Source organism: Falco peregrinus, chromosome Z (genome assembly GCF_023634155.1).
Source record: "Falco peregrinus isolate bFalPer1 chromosome Z, bFalPer1.pri, whole genome shotgun sequence".
NCBI lineage: Eukaryota > Metazoa > Chordata > Aves > Falconiformes > Falconidae > Falco > Falco peregrinus.
The window spans coordinates 60,507,862-60,516,778 of NC_073739.1; the positions used below are offsets into that span (position 1 = coordinate 60,507,862).

Below are 8,917 nucleotides of genomic sequence, written 5' to 3' on the forward strand. Positions count from 1 at the left end.
ACTGTATGCCCTATTCTCATTCTTTTGTTGTTGTTACTACCTTCATAACAGATTGAAGACTACAATAGATTGAATGGAAATAAATGCAATGCTATTTTAACAGTAAAACCCAGATGCAATGCTATTTTAACAGTAAACCCCAGAATGTTGCACAGCCACATTTCTGTTGAGATTTAAAAGAACTGTTTTAATTTTTCTTGTGTTCAGGTATTGCTTCATCTGTGATCTTCTATTGTTATCTACAATTTACCTCGTTGTCTGCAACCCCTTTTGAAAACACAAGTGCTGTTTTCTGCTTGGAACATTGATCAGCAAATGCTGTTCCTATAGTATATATCAAGACCACACTGGAATGAAATTTCTGTGCAATGAATTAGATTTATAGACAGATGGATAAGACAGGCAAATAGATGAATTGGATAGAGATCCAGTCCCCGCTGACATATGTTGAATCAATATTAAAATAACTGTGTTAAACCACAAGGTTTTACACTGTATGTTGACAGGAGTTAACAGGTGGTGAATGAAAGCGAGGTTTTTCCAAAGCAAGGTAATGGGACAATTTTTTCAGTGGTGACATCAGTAAGCCAAGGACACTGGTACCCCAAAATTGACAACATTTGTTATTTAGGAACATACAGTACTGGTACTGTTACCGAAATCTCGGAATGAAGAACTTATCGACACCAATGTGATGTAGATAAGCAGACACTTTATTAACGGCTGGGTGCATGGTGAGTCCTCTCACGATCAATGCACACCATGGTTCAAAATCATACACCTTATATAGAACTCATTCATACATATTCATTAAGTATTCCTGCATAATCATAAGTTTTCCCATAAATCCTTAACATACTCTCCTCCCATATCCGATTCTGCGCAGTAAAGCTTAGAAAGGTCCGGAAATGGGTCTGGGGTACGATTTGGGTAGGTGGTATATGAGTCGGTGGTCTCGATCTCCCCCTGCCGGAACTACCGTTCACTTAAGGTAACTGTTTCTTGGCCGGCAACTATGGGTTGCTTCACTCGACTCTCCCCAGTTCACATTAATTCTCATTTTGACATTTTAGTACATTCTCCTAGGTTACATATAAACAATCATCTCAAATCTTAAGTCTGTTATCTAAGTTCTAAACATTCCTACTAGGTGATTCTGACCAATACCTCCGGCCTTAGTACGGGGCTGTACAGAGGATTTTTATAGCAGCTTTTACTATAGAATTTTCATTAAAATATATTTCTTATCCTTCTATATTTCTATTACATAATTGATTTTATAAAATCAAATAATCAATCAAATAAAGTCAATCAATCTTGATTTATTAACAAATCTGTAACAGTACCAGTTTGCCAGGTTATTCTGTAATCAAAAGCGAACAGGTTATAAACACTGGATGAAGCAAGGCTAATTCAAAGAAAATCCCATTGTTCCTAACACTGAGATCTAACTGCTATCTGCTATTGTTGGCATAGGTCTTCCTTCTCCAGGACCTGGCTGGATGGCATGGGAGGCAGGGTGTTGAAAGAGGTATCCTGAGACAGGTTGGGCTGCTTGGCACCAGCTGTCAGAGACATACATATTGCCGTGTAATGACTCTGTCACCACTACGAGCTCTTACCTATTTAGGGATGTGTCTCATTTAATCATAAACTCCTGCTGCAGCAGTATTATTCATGGCAATAGTGCCTTGAGCATCTGCTAGGCTGGGGTCCTTTTGCGATAGGCATTACATGAAGCTGTAGCAAATTATAGTCCCTGGGACTGCTGGCCCACTCCTATTGCACTCAAGGGGAACTTCATCTCTGGTGCCAGTAGGAACTGTAACATAGCTTCCCATATGAAGCATGCACGTCCTTTGTAGTACAGCTCTCAGGTAGTCATGTATTGCCTGAGTCTTGATCTCATTAAAGTAGGCAAAACCTGTGATGAGAAACGATGGGATCAGTAGCTGTGCTAAGGTAATATAGCCAGCTAGGGTCAGGACAAGAAGTAATAGGTATCTGAAGATGAGTTGAAACCATTACCAGTACTTCTGCATTGACTTAATAAGCCTGTGGATTTTGTGTCAGCCTGCGTCAGACTCAGACCCTGAATATCACATTTTTCTAGGGTAAAAAAATGAAGAACAAAAAACCCTACGAAGCCATGGGTCTTAAGAACCAGTTTTCCGGACTTGGGGATGCACACACAAAATTTGTTATCCATCCTCTCAACCACACAAATCCAACACTGACCAAATTATTCCTTCTTTCCTCTTCTTCATGAATGCAAACCAGATTTAAAAGCAGATGCACATTGCTGCTTGGGTACTTTGCAAACATCTGGTGGTGATCAGAGGCCTCTGTGTCAATTAATCCAGCTCACAGATGGGTTAATTCTAAGAAAAATAAATATCTTCCATGGCTACTGGACTGTTGAACCCCTGAGGAGCTGGGTAGGAGCGAGCAAAGTTCTTATTAAATTGCCTCCTATGTTATCTATCAGCTGGCTGTGCCTTACAAGAGGGATGTTTAACAACGTGAGAATTAGATATAAATATGGAGGTTTTCTCCATCTGCTCATACTTTAAATTAAGAGTTGGTCAAGCCCAGCACACTGAATTTGCAATGGGTTTTACTCTTTGCTATGTATGGTACAACTCATCTAAAGCCCTAGTGAGAAGGCTGCAGGAGGACACAGTGAAATTGTTATGGCACTGATCCCTGGGCTCCACTGTGCCCTGCAGGGTGATGAACAGCAAGACAAACCCTGCTGCTTCCAGAGTGTTCCCTGGCAGTGGAGACAGAGCATCGCTGTTGTAGGTGGCAAACGGGAGCTCTGGGTTGGGGATGGAACAATGCGCTGGGTGCAGAGAAAGGGCTGCTGTGGGGCACTGCAGTCAAAGCCAGGCAGGGCAGGACACTACCATGAAAACCGCAACCCCACCTTCCTTTGCTGCTGAAGGACCTACTAGCTCCACAGTTTATGAACTCTCTGCAGTGGTGTCCGAAGCAACCCTGACCTGGAATCCTTAGTTCAGTGTCCCATCAAGTTAACCAGACTGGAAAGACAGGCTTGTCCTAATGAATACTGCCCTATGTTTCTGTCAGAGAAATGATAAAGGCTTATAACACAAAGGCATATACTTAAGATCACCTTATGAAAACACTTTGCCTTTTCAGTTGGTGTTAACTTTCAAAATTTTGAAAACTGCTGATGTTTGAGAAGTTTGATGTTCTTGCCTGTGGCAGGAACACAGCTGAGTGGTTTTGTTTGGGAGGAAGCAAAGGGTGGTTTTGTCAGAAAATGCTGAGTGTTTGTATAACCATCAGCCGTGCTCAGATCGAACATCTGCATTTCCAGGGACTGGCAGAAATGCAGTCACAACAGCAATATTTTGGCACCCAGCATCTCTTGAAAAGGAAAAAAAAATCAGACCCCAGAGCTGGTCGCTGTCTCCACCTGGAAGGAAAAGACTGCCAGACATAACCAACACACCCCATAGCATTGAGCACCACTCCTGTCCGCAGAATGGGGCAGTCTATTGGGAACAGGACAGCCTCCAGGACCCACCAGTGTGAAGAAGAGACAGGGCAGACAACAGGGAATTCGAAACATTTGACAGGAGCCCCTGGAAAGCTGAACACTGCCAGCTTCAGGTGTGGTGTCAGTTCTTTTTTCTTGACTGGATAACATGGGGGTAAGAAAAGAACTACTGCTTTTTAAATAGCATCCATAACTTCTAATTGCTCTGAAGTATCTCCAGTTTCTAAAGGACAGCAGTAGGAATAGAGTTCCTGTATTCCTCAAGAAGTTGTCTTTCTACTTGATTATAAATTCTTCCTCTATTTCTTTCCTGAACAGTTTCTTGGACTTTTTCCTCTCTTTTTTGAGTCTATAGACTTAAGTAGCTCTAAATCACACCAGTGGTCTTTATGATTTCCCACCAGAGCACACTTAGCCTCAGGTTAGTTTGAGCCCAGAATCCTGCAAGCACTGCCAAGAGTGTGACTTACCTGCTGAAGCTGTGGACCAAAAATCCCCACAAAAAGCGTCACTAGGCCCATAGATCAGTATTAAATGCTTCTTGCTACCAGGTCACACTTCTCAGTCTGCGTGGAAAATGGTGACCGCAGTCCTGTTTGATCTCCCAGTAAAGGTCTGATCTGAGGATGGAGATCTCTGTTCAGTTGGTCACAACAGCAATTGCTGAAAAGCATCAAGCAAAATAAAATGTGCCTAAACTCCCAACCTGACAATCCATGAAATGCTTCCTACTGCAAATTACAGTGTTACCCAAGCCCCTCAGATACCACAGGGACATCCAGATTGTGGAGCAGAGCCTTGCAAGTGAATGGTGCACATCCTGGTGTGATGTGTGTATATTCTGACCAAGCTAGGACAGTGCTCGGGTGAACTAGGGCTTTTCTGGAAACAGCTCAGAAAAAGATTAATCTTTAATTTTATTCTTATCAAGAAAGACACAGTGTCCCTAAGGAGAAGATGTGACACGCTGCAGCTCACTCTGTGCACTCTCAGAGGCCCTGGGGACCTCACCAGCAGTCACGGGGAAGGCAGCACTCTGAAGTGGAGCATGAACCTTGCCTCTTATGTGTTGGGGTTTTTTAATCTCCTGTGCTATCTATGAGGTGTTCTCTTTTCCATTTGCCTAGAGCAAACACTACTAGAAGCAAGGAGGCAAACTGGGAAGCCAATGGAGTGGGGTAAAGACAAGGGATAGAGCTGCTGCTTTATCTCCCAGGAGGAATTCTACTGTGCAAAAATGTGTGAAAAATGTGAATTTTAGTGGCCAGTGTTTGAGAGCTTGTCATGCTGGTTTTGAAATGCTGTGAGGCAGGGGGGTCTAGCCACATCTCTGGAGGAACAGCCATGCAAACAGGAGGCTTGGTCTCACAGAGGTGCACTGGTGTGCAGTGGCTGGTAGCATAGATCTGCAGCAGGAAGGACTCCAGTATCTCACAGCCTGGGACGCAGCTGTATGCACAGCCCTGGCCCATAATTAAGCAGTGAGCCCTGGTCATCCTCTCCCTGCCAGTCACTTAACCATACCTCGGCTTGTCACTCAATGTGATGTGTGTCCTGTGGCTCTTAGCCACACTGGGAGGTCGATATGGGGTTTCCAGGGCTGTGAATACTGGCTGAGTGTGCCACCATGGGTGTCATTTGGGTGTCTCCACTGTTAATGGGAGATTAAAATTAGAACAGAGATGAGATGAAGCTGAGATAATATCTCAGGGGCAACAGCATCTAAAACCCCACATTAGGAAGGATCTTAGCTGTGTGCCAGCACATGATTAGCACGCCGGACACAGACATGCTGGCCCAGAAGTTTCACCTTGTGGGAGTCCCACTGTTGTCATGAAGCCAGTATCTGAACCTGCATGATCATACCTATGTTCAGCATTTCAGTGTGAGGAAAGTCTAGGTTCATCCTGGTCTTTGCAGTTTCCAGGGAGTAATGTGATGACCATTACGTCAAAGCAGGTTGCCTGCTGTTCTGGCCTGCTGAACATTTGAGTGAGACCCACGCCCTGAAATGATTCTGTGATGGATTCACTCTCACCTGCAGAGCTGCTCCAGCAAAAGGAGAAGCTCACTGTTTAGTAAGCTGCAGAGCACAGCTGCCTGAGGAGCTCTGCACTGGCTTTTGGCTAGCGTGTTTCATGTCAGCCCAGCTGTGCCTGCCACATAAAGAATTCCTTGGGCAGTTCTGGCCCCAGGGCAGTGCCTCCACCTAGCCTCTCTGGACTGGGAGCTGCTAGAGTTTCAAACTGTTTCAGCTGGAATGCATCTGTGCAAGGTAGTAATACTTACTTATGTCAATAGCAACTACGCCACCACTTGTCATCTTTTACAAATGAAGCAGGATAGTATTTGAATAAGAGCTCTCCAAGGACGACTTGCATGCTGCAACTTGTGCTGGCACTGGCTGACTGAGCAAAGTCTGCTTTGAAAGAGCGTGATGGGAGTGTGCTGCAAGTGATGCTGTCTTTGACATGAGGCATGAAAGAGATGTCCTCACTGTTTATTGCTGTTCCCATTTCAGGAGTGCCTTTCTCTCTGTAGGAGTGAGTATCTAGCAAAGCTTTTGCATCAGGATGCTAGCTTGGACTTGCTGGCTGGATTCCAGTTCAGGCAGTTACCATCTACCTCTGCAAACTTTCCATGCTGTTTCAGTTGGCTACAGAATGATTTTTCATTTCATGTTCAAATCTGATTTAAATAGTTACTTCATACACTTGAACAATTCCTTTATTTCACACCCAGTGGTGGGTGAAAGGATGTTATGTAGCATATACTTGGATCCACTTCAATGGCAGTTATTACCATCACTACTGGGGTTGCAGTGCTGAACAAATTCATGCTGAAGGGAGCAAGCCAGCAAAACTGGAAAATACTTCCGTGTAAAACAGCATTGGGTTTACAGTGTCCTACTTAATACACCAGCAGTTCATGACAGAAATCTATCATAACTCAAACACATTATTAATAGTAAATGTTTAGTTCTTGAAAAGGTTACTCGTGCTTACGTTAACCATGAGAAATGGGATCTCTTACCACTGAGAACAAGCCAGTTAAACACACAGCTTAGTCTCTGCAATAGTGACCAAACCCCGTACTAGATGTCTGCAATTTTCTGGCACCTCAAGAGGACAAACTCCTCCTCAGCTATTTGAGTTGCCTCATTTCACCAAGCAAACTTTTTTATTCCCTTATATTCCAGTTGTTGAAGTTCTTTCACCACCCTGTGCTCAAAACTCCTTTTCCTCCCACTTTTCAGAACTGTCATGGTTATCAGCTCAGCAATATGCAATGTAGATTCTTGAGATCTGATGTCATCTTGCTTGGCATATGTTACACACTCAAATAAGCTGTTGTGCTGAATAATGTACCATATGTATATTTCCCAGGTCCTCCCAGCATTGTGAAGACTTACCAGTGCTCTGATTGTATGCCACTTAAACCAGGATTTTTGTTGCTGTGTAGAGCTTCCAAGTCTGGTGTTACAAACTGAAATAAAATCCTCAGCTCACCCTCTCTTCTCAGCAGCATACTGCTCTGCCTATCCAACCCCGAAAAGGTCCTGGGAGAAGCCTACCCTGATGATCTTTTGAAGAAAGAAATCATGCTTGCTTGTATATGCTCACTTGTCCTGTAACACTTGAGGTGCTGCTTTGGATGGGGGTTTTATTATTTTTTAACTCCACAGAAAGAAATTAACACCCCAAATGGTCTTCCCGTAGCAGTTCAAATGGCACATCTCCTCTCCTGTGGGGCATGCAGAACTACATCAGCTCACCAGAGGTGGTGTGGAGCCACTTCCTTGGAGGTTTTTTTGGGACTTGTCTGAAGGTAGCCTAGTCCAGCTTTGCAACAGTCCTGCTACAAGTGGGAAGGGATGAGATATCTCCAGCAGCCCCTTCCAACCAACACTGTGGTGATGTTTTGTGCCAGATTCTGACCTTTCTGGTGTAGGAGGCTGCCAACGATGACCTTAAGCCTGGGGGGAGGAGGGAAGAAAGTGACCCAGAATGGCCAGAGCAGGAAAGGTGGTACCACAGTGCTCCTGCTCCAGCTGCAGGCTATACCCAGGCCTTGGTTTCCCTTGAAATGACACTGCAGGTAATGGACCCCACCTAGAGACAATAGAGCAGCAGGCAGCCACTCATGCAAAGCCCCCTTCCTCCTTCTCCCCACAGGCTTGGTTATCCTGCTACAGACAACTCCCTGCAGCCAGCCCTGCATCTGCCTTGTCCCCTGCACAGTATGCTCCCCACCAGCCACGGGCACATCTGGACACTGAGGCAGCAGTAATGGCACTATCCACGCCAAGCCAGACACACACCGAGCACCGGACACCTTTTCTGCCTTCTCAACTAGCTGCACAACAAGCACCTCAGGGTGCTCCTGTGGTGCAAGGGGATGCAAGTGGTGTCACAACACGCCAAATGCCTGCTCAGATGAAGCCTTTCATTTTAAAAGCATCCAATTTTCAGAGAAACTTCTGTAATGTTTTTTCTTGGAGGAACACAATAGTAAGTAAAGTAGTGCATGTAAAGTGGTGCTCTCCAAGCGTTACTCATAAACAGAAGCACCAGCTTTAATAAGCCACCTTCGTTTTTTGGCTTTAATGCTTTTTGCACACGTGTTACTGGCATCATGTGTTTAAGTGATTCAGATTTAAAGATTCTGAAGCCGTTAAAGGAAAATGGAGTCTGATCACCATTGAGGTATCTGGTTTAGAGTGAGTAAAACATTCTGTTTTTTCTGGATCCCATTTGCACCCTGGGAAAACACTAGGAACAGATGGTTTACTATCCATTTTACAAGCAATTCAAACAGGAGTAGGCACCCTGCATGTTGCAAATGTTTACAGAGGTTAAGCATAATCAGCTTCTGCTAGTCCGTGCCAACTGCATTAATTAAGTTCGTGGTGAGTATGGGGAAAAAGCTTAAGGAAATACAGTTTTATGAACCTATTACGTTATTCTACATAGTATTCAAGATCACAGCTAAAGAGCTGACATAGATGGAAGAGTCCCAAGTCTACAGCAGAGAAATTTAATTTTCACATTAGGTTGTTTATCAGTACCAGTGACTAGCAAAATAAATCTTTAGTTTCATTCCACCCTGCAGGTTGGAAAGGATCTTAGAACAATTGCTGTGGAGAGGTACTCTATCTGATAGGAATGGTTTTTTGTTAGTGCTGATCTGTTAGCACAGAAGGAGAAGTAATGGGAAGATTTTATTTGCATAGCGGTTCTTTGGGGCAACTGAAAAGCTATCTTTGGTGTTCTTGCTTTTGGCCAACAACAGCTAAACTTTGTACATATTCTCTTCATTTCTTTGAGAAAACCAGTGTGAGACATATGCTAGTCAATATCTACAATGTTTGAATTGATAAGGAAACCT

General features: G+C 43.9%; 1 long non-coding RNA gene across 1 annotated transcript; it reads right to left on the reverse strand.

Moving 5' to 3' along the window:
- Nucleotides 1–692: 692 nt before the first annotated feature.
- Nucleotides 693–8,917, reverse strand: LOC129782808 (uncharacterized). The gene is made up of 2 exons (XR_008744935.1): nucleotides 4,000–8,917; nucleotides 693–1,924 (listed from the first exon to the last, which is right to left on the reverse strand). It is a non-coding gene; the product is annotated as an uncharacterized LOC129782808 (long non-coding RNA).